The sequence below is a fragment of the Ursus arctos genome, unplaced genomic scaffold, assembly GCF_023065955.2.
Source record: "Ursus arctos isolate Adak ecotype North America unplaced genomic scaffold, UrsArc2.0 scaffold_13, whole genome shotgun sequence".
Taxonomy (NCBI): Eukaryota; Metazoa; Chordata; class Mammalia; order Carnivora; family Ursidae; genus Ursus; species Ursus arctos.
Window position 1 is genome coordinate 34,142,367 of NW_026622797.1, and position 15,802 is coordinate 34,158,168.

Below are 15,802 nucleotides of genomic sequence, written 5' to 3' on the forward strand. Positions count from 1 at the left end.
AAGAGCTAGCTGCTTGAGAAGGTGACCTTCACCTGGAGATCTGAACGGCAAAAAGGACCTAGGCACACTAAGATCAGAAAAAAAGCATTAGAAACAGAAAACAGCTAAACTAAGGCTCTTAAATCTGGAAGGAGATTGGCATGGTGGAGGGACGGCCACAGGTCTAGGGGTCAAAAGTGTCCTTTTTAAAGATGAGATCGGGAGTTTCTACTTATATGAAGCTTTGTAATCCAAGGGAAAGAGTCTGAACACTTGATGAAGATTGTTATCAAGGGATTCTGTTTACTCACATAAACAGGTCTCATCTTATCCATGCTCCAAATGAATATTCGTCTTTAGTCTTTTCAGTGCTTACTCTCCAGTCACAGCTCTGGTTGTTTTCCATCTTGATAATGGTAACGTTTTCCTGACTCTTATAAATCAGTTACTTTTCTTGGGATGCTGATTTGCTGATATTGCATTCCTCAGATTTTGCCAATGTTTCCTTGAAAGTCAAAATGATTAGCCATCATTTGAGGTCCTTCATAATTTAGCTTCAGTCAACTGCTTCAATTTCTGTACCATTATTATTTTTTTCTTGGCACCATCTGCTTTAGTAAATTGCAGATTGCTCTAGCTGTGCTTTGGACAATTTGGGCACTTGTGTGTGCGTGAATTTGCACACAGTATATCCACCTTCTGAAGTGCCTTTGTTTCTTCCTTTCCCTTGCTACCATGAAGCCTTTGCTAGGCACTTCAATTCTCCTCATATCTGTACTGCTTACTTTGCTAATTAGACATTTAGCTTGTAATATTTCAGATAGTTTTGTGTCTTGTGACTCCAAGTGGACTGTAGATCCTCTTTAAAAGGAGACTGGGTATGCCATGAGGCCAGTGTAATATTTACATGGTGCTTTGTATTTTATAAAGCAGTTTGACAAATTAAAAAAAAATCATCCTTACAATAATATAAGGTCAATAGGAAGAGTATAATGATTTTTATTTAAGTGATAAGGACTGAGAGATGATATAAATGACTTGTTTAAGGTCTTGTTACTAGCTAGAATTGAGTTAGGTCCCCTAAAGATAAAATCTAGTATCTCTGTAGTGTGCCAGCCTGTTTGTTTATTGATAATGACTTTCCAGTCTTGGCATCAAAAGAAAATTGGACTTGCTGATGAAATATTAAGTGATGGGATAAGAGTAGGGCTATAATTTTTTCACTTTCTGCAATTTTTCAGGAGACACTTTCTTTTTTTTCTTTTTTCTTTTCTTTTCTTTCTTTTCTTTTCTTTCTTTTTAGAGAGAGAGAGCACAAGAGCAAGAGTAGGGGAGTATCTCTCCTCACAGGGCTCGATCTCACTACCCTGAAATCACCACCTGAGCTGAAATCAGGAGTCAGATGCTCAACGGACTGAGCCACCCAGGGACCCTAGGAGACATTTTCTTAATATTATTTGCTAATATTTCTTTAAAAAATAAGTATTTTTATGGTTTGTCTGTTCAAGAATTGATTGGATGAAGTAAGCTTAATGCCTAAGGGGCAACTCAGAACTTTGATGGACTGGATTTCAATTCATTTTCACAACCAACCATTTATTGAGTTGTTACTACATGCTAAATTTGGGGAGAAAACAAGTATGAAAATAATCTCATACTTTTCTTTAGGGAATATATAGTTCACCAAAGAGATTGGCTATGTGTTTATAAGTTTTTGCGGTAAGTGATAATTAAATGGGATTTTGTTGCATAATTATTTCAGAATTTATGTATGTTTAGAAATGCTGATAAAATAATAGGAAAAAAACAAGTCTTTTGAGGGAGATGAAGCATCCATATCGGCTGTCTTGTATTGTTATTCAATTAAATGTCCAATGGAGTGAAGAAAACAATACTATTAATGGAACTCCAAGAAGGAAGCAGTACCTGGGTTCTTTGGTCAGACAAAAATGGAGCTGTATCTGAGCATACAAAGACAGCAGTTAAAGGAGGTTTAGGTTTCCCAGTTATAAGGCATAGATAGTGCCCTCAGCTGTTCAGAAACCAGAGTGATCACACTGTGTGAGGGAACAGCCGAACTGGTCTGGCTGAAGTCAGGGTTTGGAAATTGGGAGGAATGATAGATTACGTTGAATACGTTGGATCCTAATATTGAGAAGTTTCCAAATCCAGGTCAAGGGATTCGTTTGTTTTATTTTGATTCCTAACTGCTTGTGGCTCACTCAGAAGAGTCTCTTTAGCAAGAGCAGTGTGATAACAGTAATGATTTTTAAAAGCCATTCTTTTAAGACTGAGCTCAGCAGATCAAAAGGTGGGCCTTGACTTAGCATTTGCCGACCATTCCCACACTCTATTATCCAAGCCCCATCTGTTCAAACTAGACTTTTGAAGTGGCATTCCGCAGTTTGGAGGATGACCTGTGGGGGGCAAGGCATACTTTTGTTACTTAGTTCCCTGTCTGCTAGGTAGAGATTTATTTGTTATGAAAGGTAATCAGGTTTTGGCAGACAGACTCCCATTACAAAAAAAAAAAAAAAAAAAAGTCTATTCAAGGATTCTGCCTTTGTCAACAGAATTGCTAAATTTTGTTCATTTAAGCTTATTCTTTCTGCTGGGATCACTGGGGAACTTTCCCTTATTATAAAGGATGAAGGATGTCCAGATGATGCTCTTCTCTTCCATCTGCCCGTTAAACCCTTAATCTCCCACACCTGGGTGGCTTCTAATCCTTTATTTGCTTTCTGTACCGGTGGTTCCAAGTGCTATGTCACGTGTGCCAAGTAAGTTTCCTTGTGCCGTAAAAGGGCATTCTCTGCCCCAAGATCTCCTGGATCATAAAGTGAGTTGCCGTTCACAAATGAACTTGCCGGTTTTAATGCAACCCACTTAGTGGCATTCACTCACTGTACAGCCAGGAGTGCCCTATCGATTGGCAGCAGGAAGCTCCTTGTTCACGTTGAGAGTTCCTTTTGCTGGGTTCCTAGCCTCTGAGAATTGTCCCTGTGCTGCCTTTGTGATGCTGCAGAAGGCCCTTTCTCCTTTTTCTCATTGCCATTTACTTCTCAGTTTGGAGCCAGTTGAGTTATTTAGTCGTTTGTCTGACTTGTAAGGCGCGGAAGTTCGAAATGAGTTTGTTTTTGGATCTTAGGGTTCTTTTTGGAAAAGAGTCAAGCAAAGAACACAGGAGACAAAGTTATCCATTCTTTCTTAATTATTGCTATACTAACTAAAATTCAGTGGGATACTTTATCATGGGGTTATGCCCTGCATTGAATTTTAGCCTCGAACCCTACGTAATTCAGAGAGCGCTCAGGTTGCAGAAACATGCGTCTCACCTCAGCTGTGTAAACCTTCCTAGCAAGCCATCTCCACACTCAGGGGGATCATGTGTATCTGTCAGCCACCTTAGGGAATAATTGGGAATCGGAAAGAAAGGCACAATCTGCTTCCTCTGTTCTCCAGGTAAAAGCCTGGAAAGATTATCTATAACTAACTAGTAAAGCACAGTGCCTGTCAGGCCAAGACAGGGTATAGCTCACTAAGCTTAAAAAAAAAAAAAAAAAAAAGAGAGAGAGACCGAAGAAGGCTGTTCGTTTTCTAGTACCTTTACATCTCTGATTAGCCATCATATGAATAGATTGCTTTGGTTTGTAGAAGCAGAGACTGGAACTTTTTCTTTTATATTTTTCATCTTATAACCATTACTAAAAAGACAGTGGATAAAGGAGATTACTTAAACTTTAATTTGTGATCTGATTGCCTGGAGAGAGTGAACTAGTATTAGTCTGAGAATGGGAAATTGTCCGTTAAAATCATGTTTATTAAATTTGAGAAGAAGAAGAAGAAATAAAAAAATTATGAATATTTTAATTTGGAGGGAATCATTTGGAAAATATGCATTAGAAAGACATTTGTGCTTTTTATTGCAGCCAGATTACACAAAAATGCTTTAACTCCTGAGTATTGCTACAGTTCTCTTCTTCAGCAATGCAAAGTAGTTAGGCCTGTAAAAAAATTAAGCACAGTTTCTGATGTAACAGATTTGGGAGGCAGTAACTCTAGTGAGAGGAGGTCCAAGCTGTTCTGTGGAACAGCCCCCATATCCTGATATGGCTGTTGCTTTGCATAGGGTAAGCCTTGCTTCCACTTCAGGACTACTCCACCTTGTCTTGGACAGTTCCGTACTGTTCGGATGGTTCCCAGAGTTTTCTCACTCCTCCTAGACTCTGGATTCCTCCCCCCATCTCTGTCTCTGCCTTGTTCGAGAAGGCCCCATTGATGGGGCGCCTGGGTGGCTCAGCTGTTAAGCTTCTGCCTTTGGCTCAGGGCGTGATCCTGGAGCCCCACATTGGGTTCCCTGCTCAGCGGAAAGCCTGCTTCTCCCTCTCCCACTCCCCCTGCTTGTGTTCCCTCTCTCACTGCCTCTCTCTCTGTCAAACAAATAAAGAAAATCTTAAAAAAAAAAAAAAAAAAAAAAAGAAGGCCCCGTTTACACTTACCACTTCTGCCTGGAGGGGAACAATGCTTCTTAGGAAAGCATCTTGTCCTTGGGACTAGGGGCCAGGAGAAGTGAGTGGGAGAGGCGATGGCTCTGACTGACCCTTTACTAAGACCCTTTACAGAAGTCTGGTGAGTGCTCAGTTGGATTAGCATTCCCGGTGAGTTAAATGGAATAAGAGATTAACTCTTTGAACTAAGAAGCAGTTCTGTGGCATGGTTGTGATTTACAGCCTATTGACTATTTTTTGACTGTGCAACGAGACATTTAACATAGAGAATGGCAACCTTATGATTTTTTAAAAATTTAAATTCAATTAGCCAACTTACAGTACATCATTAGTTTCAGATGTAGCGTTCAATAATTTATCATTTTCCTGTAACACCCAGTGCTCATCACATCACATGCTCTCCTTAATACCCTTCACTCAGTTACCCCATCCCTCACCCGCCTCCCCTCCAGGAACCCTCAGTTTGTTTCCTGTAGTAAAGAGTATCATATGGTTTGTCTCCCTCTCTCATGACTTCCCATTCAGTTTTCTCTCCCTTCTCCTACAGTCCTCTGCCTTGTTTCTTATATTCCACATATGAGTGAAACCATATGATAATTTTCTTTCTCTGATTGACTTATTTCACGCAGCATAATACCCTCCAGTTCCATCCACGCTGATGCAAATGGTAGATATTCATCCTTTCTGATGGCTGGGTATTATTCCATTGTATATATGTACCACATCTTCTTTTTTTGTTTGTTTGTTTGGTTTTCGTTTTTTTGTTTTTTTTATGGTGAAAAAATTTATATTTAGATTTAGCCAGCTGGACTCAGTTTAGATGATCCCAATTTTGTTGGCAACATCCAAAGCATCATAGTCGGGAGCCAGTCGAATATATATGCCTTCTTTTCTCCATCAGGCCTAATCAAGGTGTTGACCTTGGCCACGTCAATATCATAGAGCTTCTTCACAGCCTGTTTGATCGGGTACTTGTTGGCCTTGACATCCACAATGAACACAAATGTGTTCTTGTCTTCTATTTTCTTCATGGCTGACTCAGTAGTCAGGGGGAATTTGATGATGGCATAGTGATCAAGCTTGTATCTCCTGGGGGCCATCTTTCGAGGATATTTGGGCTGCCTTCGGAGACACAGAGTCTTGGGTCCTCGGAATGTAGGTGACGTGCCGATCTTTTTTTTGTGACTGTGGACGCCTTTCAGCACCGCTTTCTTGGCCTTCAAAGCCTTTGCTTTGGCTTCGGCTTTGGGAGGGGCAGGGGCTTCCTTCTTAGCCTTCGTTGCCATCTTCATAAAAGGGATTTCCAAGGCTCATTTCCAGGGGCTTATAGAGCAGAGTCTCCTATACCACATCTTCTTTATCCATTCCTCGTCGATGGACATTTGGGCTCTTTCCACAGTTTGGCTATTGTGGACATTGCTGCCATGAACATTGGGGTGCAGGTGCTATTTGGATCACTACATTTGTATCTTTGGGGTAAATACCCAGTAGTGCAATGGCTGGGTCAAAGGGTAGCTCTATTTTTAGCTTTTTGAGGAACCTCCATAATGTTTTCCAGAGTGGCTGCGCCAGCTTGCATTCCCACCAACAGCTTAGGAGGGTTCCCCTTTCTCCGCATCCTCGCCAACATCTGTCGTTTCCCGTCTTGTTAATTTTAGCCATTCTGACTGGTGTGAGGTGGTATCTCATTGTGGTTTTGATTTATATTTCCCTGATGACAAGTGATGTGGAGCATTTTTTCAGGTGTCTGTTAGCCGTTTGTATGTCTTCTTTGGAGAAATGTCTGTTCATATCTTCTACCCATTTCTTGACTGGATTGTTTGTTTTTTGGGTGTTGAGTTTGGTAAGTTCTTTATAGATTTTGGGTGCTAGCTCTTTATCTGATATATCATTTGCAAAATCTTCTCCCATTCTGTAGGTTGCCTTTTAGTTTTCTTGACTGTTTCCTTTGCTGTGCAGAACCTTTTTACCTTGATGACGTCCCAGTAGTTCATTTTGCCTTTGTTTCCCTTGCTTTGGAGATGTGTCTAGCGATAAGTTGCTGTGGCCGAGGTCAAATCCATCAATTTGATGGATTCCTCTCTCACATTTAGGTCTTTAATCCATTTTGATTTTTAATGCCTAAGACTATAGTATTATTTATGTAGCAGTGGAATATAATCTCTGTGATTATCTCCTTTCTTCTGCATCTTCGACTTCTTTCTCCCAGACCAGCCCAACCCAACACATACCGTGCCCCTGACGCTTACCTCACTCTGCAAATCTGAAGTTTCATCCAGCAGAAAAAAATTTTCACTGTACTGTGCACGTCTGTTCTTCATAGCCAAACTTCCTGAGGGGGATTTTTACTTACTGCCTCTAGTTTCTCTCAAAATTATTCTCTTATACCTAATAGCTTAATACCTTATAGCTTGACTGTTATCCCTTTCATGCATCTGAAAATTACCATCACTAGATGATGAGAGGCCTCTAACTTGTTCCAAGTCGTTATTCTCTTGATTTCGGTGTAACATTGACATTACCGGATCGTCTTTTCCTTCCTACGAAAGTGTATTTTAGTTTTATTTAAAAAAAAAATAAATAAATAAGTCTGACCATTTTTTCCCCATCTCTTTTTCTGGTCTTTCTCATGCTGAGTATTAGTCAGTTTTATAGTTTTGGAAATATTTATTTTTATATGAGACAAAATATTTAATAAACATATAAATAATAAATAAAAATAAAGATATATAAAATTTTGTATAAAATATACAAAGTAGGAAATATTTTTATAAATATATGACTATACACAAGATATAAAGAATGATAAGCAAACGTACCTGTACCAATACAATAACTAAAATAACATCACTAGAATCCCCTGAGAGTCTCTTTCTGTTAAAACCTTTCTTCTATTCCAAGGAAAATAGTATTCTGGATTTTGTGGTCATCATTTACTTCCTTTTTCCTTAACTTACTTAAATATTTTGTCAACTTTCATATGTTTCTGGAATATTATGTAAATGGTCTCACATTCTGTACAGTTTTGGCCACTTGATCCATCCCTACCCATACCAATTCCCATATTTTTTGTGTGGCTATATTTCTTTTTCACTGCTCTATTTTATTTTTGAATACACGGAAATTAATTATCCAGTCTTCTGCCTATGGACATTTGTGTTGTTCCTGGGTTTTCTAACTGCTATATTAAAAAACAATATTGTACCTTTGTGTACATTCTTGTACACGTGTCTTTTTACACACATACAGGATCTTCCCTAGTAGTGAAATGGCAAAGTCATGGAGGATATACACATTTGACTTGATAAGGTGACACTAAGTTTTTTGCTAAAATGATTGAAGAGTCGGTATTCCAGCCAGCACTATGTATTTCTTTTGTTATATATTCTTGTCAAATGTAGCAATATTTGGTATTACTAGATTTTCAGATTTTTCAGATTGATATTTTTCAGATTGCTTTTCCCATTGGATGGGTTTAAAACTGTGGTCAAAATTTGTATTTCTTTGACTATTTGAATTTTTCTGACTGCTCTTGAGTTTATTTTCAAATGTTTTGTCATTTTTGTTTCTACTTTTCTCAAGTGCCCATTTGTGTCTTTGGTCCATTTTTCTATTGGTTTCTCTGCTTCTTATCAATTGGTAGATGTTTCTTTATGTAGTCTAGATATGAATCATTTGACAAAAATATGTCTTTTTCAGGTTTGGGCCTATTTTTTTGGCTTTTATTATAGTTCTTCGGACAAAATTTTAGTTTTACTCTTGATGGTTTTATTGATTTTTAAAAAAAGTTATAGATTTTAAAAAACATTTTAAGAAACCTTCCCAACTCTGAAGTTATTTTGTTCTGTATTTCTTTTAAAAGTGTAATGATTTGCCTTTCAAATGTAAGTATTAAATAGCTTTGGAATTCATTTTATATATGAGGTGAAGTAGGGCTTTTTATTATAATCTTCCTTAGTGCTTGGCTCAGGCATGTGCATTCTTCTCCCTCCCTCCCTCCCTCCCTCCCTCCCTCCCTCCCTCCCTCCCTCCCTCCCTCCCTCTCTCCCTCCCCATCCCCTTTTCTCTGTATGTGTGTGTGTATTTAATATATATTTGCATGTTGTGTATATCTGTGTGTTCTTTTCTTCTGAGCTCTGAGTCCTCTAGTTTCTAACTGCCTGCTAGAAATTTTCTTGTTGATATATGTCGCCTTAACCTTATAAAATAGAACTTTTCCCACCTTATCCCTTTGCTCACAACTAACTAACTAACTAACTAACTAACTAGTTCCTGAGTCCTTTAAATATTCCATTTGAACTCAGTTTTTGACTTTTTATTACTACTACAAACCGTCTTATACCATGTGACCTAATCCTCAGACGTCTGTTATATTTCAAGACTTCTGCATTTGTTTTTTCCACACTGATACCATGTCACTATTAATTTTTCTAAAGCAAGACTTTGATGCTCTCAAATTAAAATACCTTTAATAACTCCTCATTGTTCTCCTGCTAAAGTGTCCGGTCTCTGTTGCTGTCCAGTTTCTTATGTCTACCTTCAACTCCGTTTTCCTTTATCTTCCACTGGGGAATCTCTCTTCTAAATTAGCTTCCCCTTAAATTGACTTGTGCTTTTTGTGTTTATTTGTTACTTCATACCATTGTACCTATTGTTCTACTTTCTGGCAAATCTAAATCAAATCCTTTCTGTCATTCTTGATCGACTGAATTATAACTTTCCTGACTATTTTTGTTGAACGAAGGTACCAATTCTTACATGTTTTTTGTATTCCCTGTAGCATCTCTCACAGTACCTAGCATATAATAGGCAATTAATAAGTATCACTGTGTTGATTATTAGAAGAATACTAATATTATGCATGCAATTGTATTTGGATTGTCCTGGGTGAATTTTTAAAATTTTATTTGATTTGGGGAGTTGGATTTTAAACATTTCTGTGAAAAGTTATAGTTAGGATAATCAACAGATTCTGTATTTTTCTGAGAGATCTAATTTTTCAATCTCCATGAAGAGTCTTTTCTTCCTAAATTGCATGTATCTTTTTATGGTAACCGTATTTAAGTGGTTAATTTCTCTTTTTCTTTCTCGACGTTTTTTTTTTTTCTTTTGTTTCTATATCTTCGCTGACTTTCTCACTATCCCTATAGAAATAATTCTTCCAGATTCGAGCAGACTTTTTTTCTTCCCTTTCCATTTTCTATAAACAGGCCAAGTAATAGACTGCCTAGACTATTCAAATCGAAAGGTGGACAGAAAACTTTAAATTCTTTAAGCTACTAATGATGTTGAGGATAAATCCAGTGTTCTTTGGTGATTCATGTGAAGTAGGAAAAAAAAAAAGAGAAGGGAAAATCTGATTCAGGCCTTTCCATTAGTCAACTTTATTTCAGCTGTTAATTGGTCACACTAAAACGGCAGTGATAAATCAATGAAATGCTGGCTTTGAGAAGGGGGTTCTTTACAAATCTACTAAAAGGGCACATCAACCTCTTTTCTCTTCTTTTTGAAACTTACTGTTTAAGTTCCCTCTATAGCAATCAAGAAGAGAATACTTAGAAGACAAGCAGAATAAAGAGCTATTTTTATATTCAGAAACAATTTTATTTAAGAAAAGAAATAGAAATAACAAAATAGGCATAGAGGTCTATCTAATCCGTTCCTTATACTGCTATCTAATCCATTCCTTACACCGCTATGGTGAATTAGAATGACTTGTTTCTCATAAATTTTGTTTTATAAAACTTTCATTTCTTGTCTCTTTCCCTCTAGATTGTTGTCCTTAGTATCCTTCTAGCAGGACGTGGGGATCTTATACTGATTTTATGTTAAGATGATTTCTATGAGAATGTAATACTCTTTTTAATTCTCTTGAATAAGTAAATCTTGAAATGCTGTGTGTGTGTGTGTGTGTGTGTGTGTGTGTGTGCGCGCAGAGTTGCATTTCAGTAGAGGTAGAGATGACTTTTAACCTCATCATTTGGTAGTGTTATGCATGCTGTAAACTGAAAGGTTTGGATGATTATTTTTTCAACCCCCTGCTTTTGGAGACTCACAGAGTCCACACAATCTTTGGAAAAGTATTTATGTGAGCCAGGATTTCCTTTCTGTTCAACTAGTTTTAAGATAACTTACATATTTTACTCATTTCACAATCAAATAACTTTGTTTTCCCTTAAAGTTGGTCAACAGTGTGCTTTATATAATTTTAATCATTTGTATCCACTGAAATTACTTGTTCTATAAGATATAATGCATCAGGAGTAAAGAAGTTAAAATATATTTGGTAGAGTTTTACCTCCCTGATGGTAAATGCTGTTTTCTTCTGTAGTCATACTAACTAAAGAAAACTTGCTATTTTGAGGATTATCCTAAGATTTTTTTTTTTCTCATAAAGCAGGTATGTTCCTCCTTTTGGTATCATACTTTGGTTTTGCTTGACAGGATTATGTGGAAAGAGCTCTTACATCACCCCTGTTTACCACTGAAGAGCAGAAGGCACAGTGCGGCTCTCTTAGTCTTTTGAAGTAAGCCACAGGCAAAGTAGGGAATATATTCATAGTGAATTTAATGCTTGCGTAACTCATGGGCTGTGATAGGATCTTCCATGATGGGTTTCATTCTGACTACAGTGCAGTTTTTGTTTTCTGATGGTAAACTCTTCTGTTGTCTCAACAGGCACCTAGACTTCAAATAATTGTTGAATGAGTGTTGTAATTGAGATAATCACCTCTTGGAACTGCAGTGGCAGTGGAAATCTTATGCTCTTTAAATTCTATGTAAAAATATTCCAGGTGTTTTAAAGAAAGTTTCCATTTTAGAAAGAAATTTGTTTGAACACTTTATTTTAATGGAATAAAATGAACCAATGAATCTTCATATCACAGCTTTAACTTAAAACTTCCAATCTTAAGAAAATCACTTACAGCAGAGATTAGGTTAACCTCTTGTGGTAGCAAAGAGTCATTTCTACTTAGAGAATACTTGATTTATAACAGAGTAATACAAGTGAACACTGAATGGTATCCAATCCATATTAAATCATTTTGTTATAAAAATAACCCAGGCAGTGGCATATATATAGCTCTCATCTATTATATGAGAAATGTAACAGGACAAATACACTAATGAATGTGATTTCTAAGTACTTATTCTCTGTCCCACTCTTTAGCCATAGGGACACCTTCACACATATCCCCCCTCCACCCAGCAAGGGTATCTCCTATAGACTGACAGAGACCTCTTAGGAGATTCTTTTAGTAGTTCAGGTCAGAGAGAGGAATGGACGACCTGAATTAGGTCATTGGTAGTGCAGACTTGATGAAATCAGTTGATTTCAGAAATGGTGTGGACGTGGAACTGATAGGAATTGAGGGTTTACTGGCACGTGGGATTAGAGAAAGAATGCAGAGGTGATGCCCTCTTTCCTAATTGTGCAAGTGTAATGGCTTGTGATGCCATTTATTGAAATATGTATGGGTTATTTGAGGGGAGGCAGATTGTGTGTGTGTGTGTGTGTGTGTGTGTGTGTGTGTGTGTGTATGTGAGGGGTGTGGACGATGCTGATTTAGGTGAGTGTGGATCATCCAAGTGAAGCTGACCCACAGTTTGAATATGCTAAAGGTCAGGAGAAAGATCTTCACTACAAAACCAGATTGGGAAGTCATGAGCATGGAGATGCTGAGAGAAGTCAGAGGAAGCTAGTATTGCGCAGGCAAAATAAAGAGTAAAAAGAGGGTCTCATGAACACCTGCGCAGGCAAAATAAAGAGTAAAAAGAGGGTCTCATGAACACCTCAAGAGTAAAGGAGTTCAGCAAATCAAGCCTGCAAAGGAGACAGAAGGGAGATACAGAGAATGAAGAAAAAACCATGAAATAAACAACAGGGAACTTAGGGGGAGAGAGCATCTCAAGAAGGGAAAGGGTGGGAATATGAGATCCTGAAGAAATTTCAAAGAAGATCAAGTAAAAGGGTTTATTGACATTAGCATGGAAGACTTTAGTTTTAACTTCTCCCAAATACATGTTTTGAGTAAGTAGAATAGAGCAAAAGGAGGGTAAATAGTTCTTGGGTGGAGAATATTCAGTTTTTTTTTTTTTTTCTCCCCTTGTCATCTTTAAATATGAGGGGGGAGGTTTTGGTGTGTTTTTGTTTGTTTTTTAATTTAGTAGTAGGGACTTCGAATGAATGGAGCTGTCTGCATGGTCTGCTGTTCTTAATAGACATTTTTGAGTGTGCTAGAAAATAACTTACCTGTGTCAGGCATAACAATAAAAGTAAACCACTTTATTTTAGCTAAGGTAGATCTAGAACATAAATCCTTGAGACAATATCCTTATCTTAAAAGAAGAATATAATAATATAGTTTTCTAGCAGCAAAAACAAGGCAGTCTAGTTATCAAAGAATATATCAGCAATGATAACTCTAGAGTGGATTCAAAGAGTATGCATATTAACACAAAATTGTATGAACTGTATAATAGATGTGTATTTATAGAATTGTGGTTTCTTCTAAAAAGAAAAAAAAAGACTTTTTGCTTTTAGAATTTAAAGAAATATTTTAAAAATGCAGATATTATAATGTTTGAAAACATAATGTGCTTTTGTATTTAACATTTCTTTTAACTTCTTATATTTTATCTTATATTTTAAAGCAAGTAGCAATTAAAACATAACATTTTCCTGCACTTGAATGTGATACATACTTTTACTTAACATCTTTAAAATATTGAGAGTGATGAAAAATACTATTTTGGTTTCTGTACTTAGCACCAAGCATCAGGACATTTGAGAAAATTGACAAGAAAATTTCTCATTTTTAGATTTAAAAAATACACTGTGAGTAAAAACATTGTTATTTTGGGAAAGAGAATTGTATTAAAAGTGATGCTAAAATTTCTTTTACAATGGTGCAGTTGTTAAATTTTTATGCCTATAGTTTAAAAAGTAGTGGTATTTGCCTTACAGATAATACAAACATTAATTCATTTGTTCAGTAAGTATTTTTCCAGCACCTTTTCCATGCCAGGCACTGTTCTGGATACTTAAAATGCACCAGCGAATAAAAGGAACAGATTAATCAGTACTCTGAAGAAGCTTTTGTGGGGGGGGTCACAGGAGACAATCCACAGCTCCCATTGTAAATTAGACTAGAAAGTAGCAACGGCTGGGAAAGAGAGAATAGAGCAGGGTGGTGGGGGCTTGTTGAAAGGTGAGGGGCAGGGACAGGTTGTAATTTTACATTGAATAGTTTGGATGGGTTTCACTGAGTAGGCTCTTGGGCAAAGATGTAAAGATGGTGAGGGTATGAGCACAGGGACATCTGCTGGCAGAGCAGTTCAGGGAAGGGAAGAGCCAGGGTGAAGGTCATACGGTGGAAGCCTACAGAGTGTGTCCAGAAATAGCCACGAGTGTGTCCAGGAGTAGCCGCCGTGGAGGCCACTGAGGCTAGAGGGCGAGGAGCAGGCAGATAACAAAGAAATGAGGTTGAAGAGGCAGGTGGGTCCAGTGACTTGAACATTTGCAGTGCCTAGGAACTTGACTTCTACTCAGAGGACCTGGAGATAGATTAGAAGCTTCTGGGTAGAGGAGATACTTGATTGTGGGAATTCAATTATTTCCATGTTCTTAGCACACACTGTATAAGGATGTAAATTTAAACTTGACATTATTTACACGTTCCTTATTAATGTTTCTGACAGTATGCTATAAATAACTTCTTCAGCGGTGTCAACTGTCCATGTATGGCATTGCCATGTGACTTTATAGGGTCGTGGACTTTAAGGTATATTGGCTTCACATATGCCTTGCTTTCAGAATTCTAAAAGTTTCATTTTGGAGAATTAAGATTTATTTGAAAGAATCACCTTAAGTTGTAATGTGAAAACTAATTTGCCTAAGATTACTCGGTTAGATTTGCCAGAGCTAGGGTTAGGGTTTAGGTTTCCTAACTGTAAATGAGAGTAAGAAACAGGAATGGAAAACTACCTACTGTGATCAGGTTTGTACTCGGTGCCTTCCTGACTCTGTTCTAATCCAGGCCATTTCCCCCCCTTAAATTCCATGGCTGCATCTTCTACACAGCTCTCTGCCTGAGTCTGTGTGTATCACTGCTTTTACTTCTAGGTCTTTGCTGTGAAGTGCTATATCATAATCCACCCTTTGTTTTCCCTCCTCAGGACCAGTTTTTAAGCATTCTTGCCCTCTGTGCACATTGATTTCTGCCCTATGGTTTTTCCATTTTCTGCAGCACAGGTTGGCAAATTATGATCTGGCCTTTGGCCCGTTTTTATACACTGTAATCCAGTAATGGTTTGTGTAAAAGAAAGGAAGAAGATTTCACAACTCGTGAAAATTATATGAAATTAAATTTTAGTTTGCATATCCAAAGCTTTATTGGTGTATGGCCATGTTCATTCCTGTATGTGTTGTCCACAGTGCTCTTGTGTGGAGTTGCGAAGTTGTGACAGAGAGCATATGGCCCTCAAAGCCTTAAACATTTTCCATCAGGTGCTTTTAAGTAAAAGTTTGGTGACCTCTCTCCCAGAGCAGTGCTTTTCAAACATTGCTGTGAGTGTACAGTTGCATGGGGTGGGGCTTCATTCAGACTTCAGGACCCTATAAAGACTATATGATAAACTATGTGTGTGTCACCATATGAATATTTTCAACTAGCACAATTAAATTCACCAATATCAATTAAACACATGTTCCTAGACATCAGTCCCAGAGATTCCATCATTATGACATGGGACACAAGACTGCATTCTGCTCTCAAGTGATCCAGATCCAGCCAGGATATGTCCACAAACTGACAACACTTTAGGAGCATTGCTAACGTGGTCCTTCTTGAACTTAAGGTCTGTCTTAGCTTATCTTCCCCTGCCTTACGGTATTAACCAATTTTGGAGGAAGAAAGGTAGAGGGGGTTGTCTTTGAATGAAGCTCGAAGCAGTCTCCTCAAGCTGCAGACCTCTAGCCCATGCAAATGAAATCTTAGACAATTATGCAGGCTGCGTATTGGACTCTCAACATATATCTGAGTGTATTTTAATATACAAATATCCATTTCCCTTTTCTACTTTGTCCTTCCTACATAAAATATTCTATATGCGTTTATATATAAATGACTATGCCAAACAGAATGGTTAATCACATTAATGATATTTTACGTTTCATTTCTCTGAATTATCTTATTCTTGGGCTAGTCAAGGTTTCTTTTGCCTTTTTAAGCAGCAAATGCAATGTAGGTTCTATAAAGTTTTTATTAAATTATTTTAAATTTGAAGAGTAACAGTTGAAAATATTCATATGG

At 37.5% G+C, this 15,802-nt stretch overlaps 1 protein-coding gene and 1 pseudogene across 2 annotated transcripts in view; one reads left to right on the plus strand and one right to left on the minus strand.

Moving 5' to 3' along the window:
* Nucleotides 1–15,802, plus strand: part of PTPRK (protein tyrosine phosphatase receptor type K) — a 540,251-nt gene that overhangs the window by 208,054 nt on the left and 316,395 nt on the right. The gene's annotated exons all lie outside the window — the stretch shown is intronic.
* On the minus strand, nt 5,253–5,779 carry LOC113259433 (60S ribosomal protein L23a-like; annotated as a pseudogene).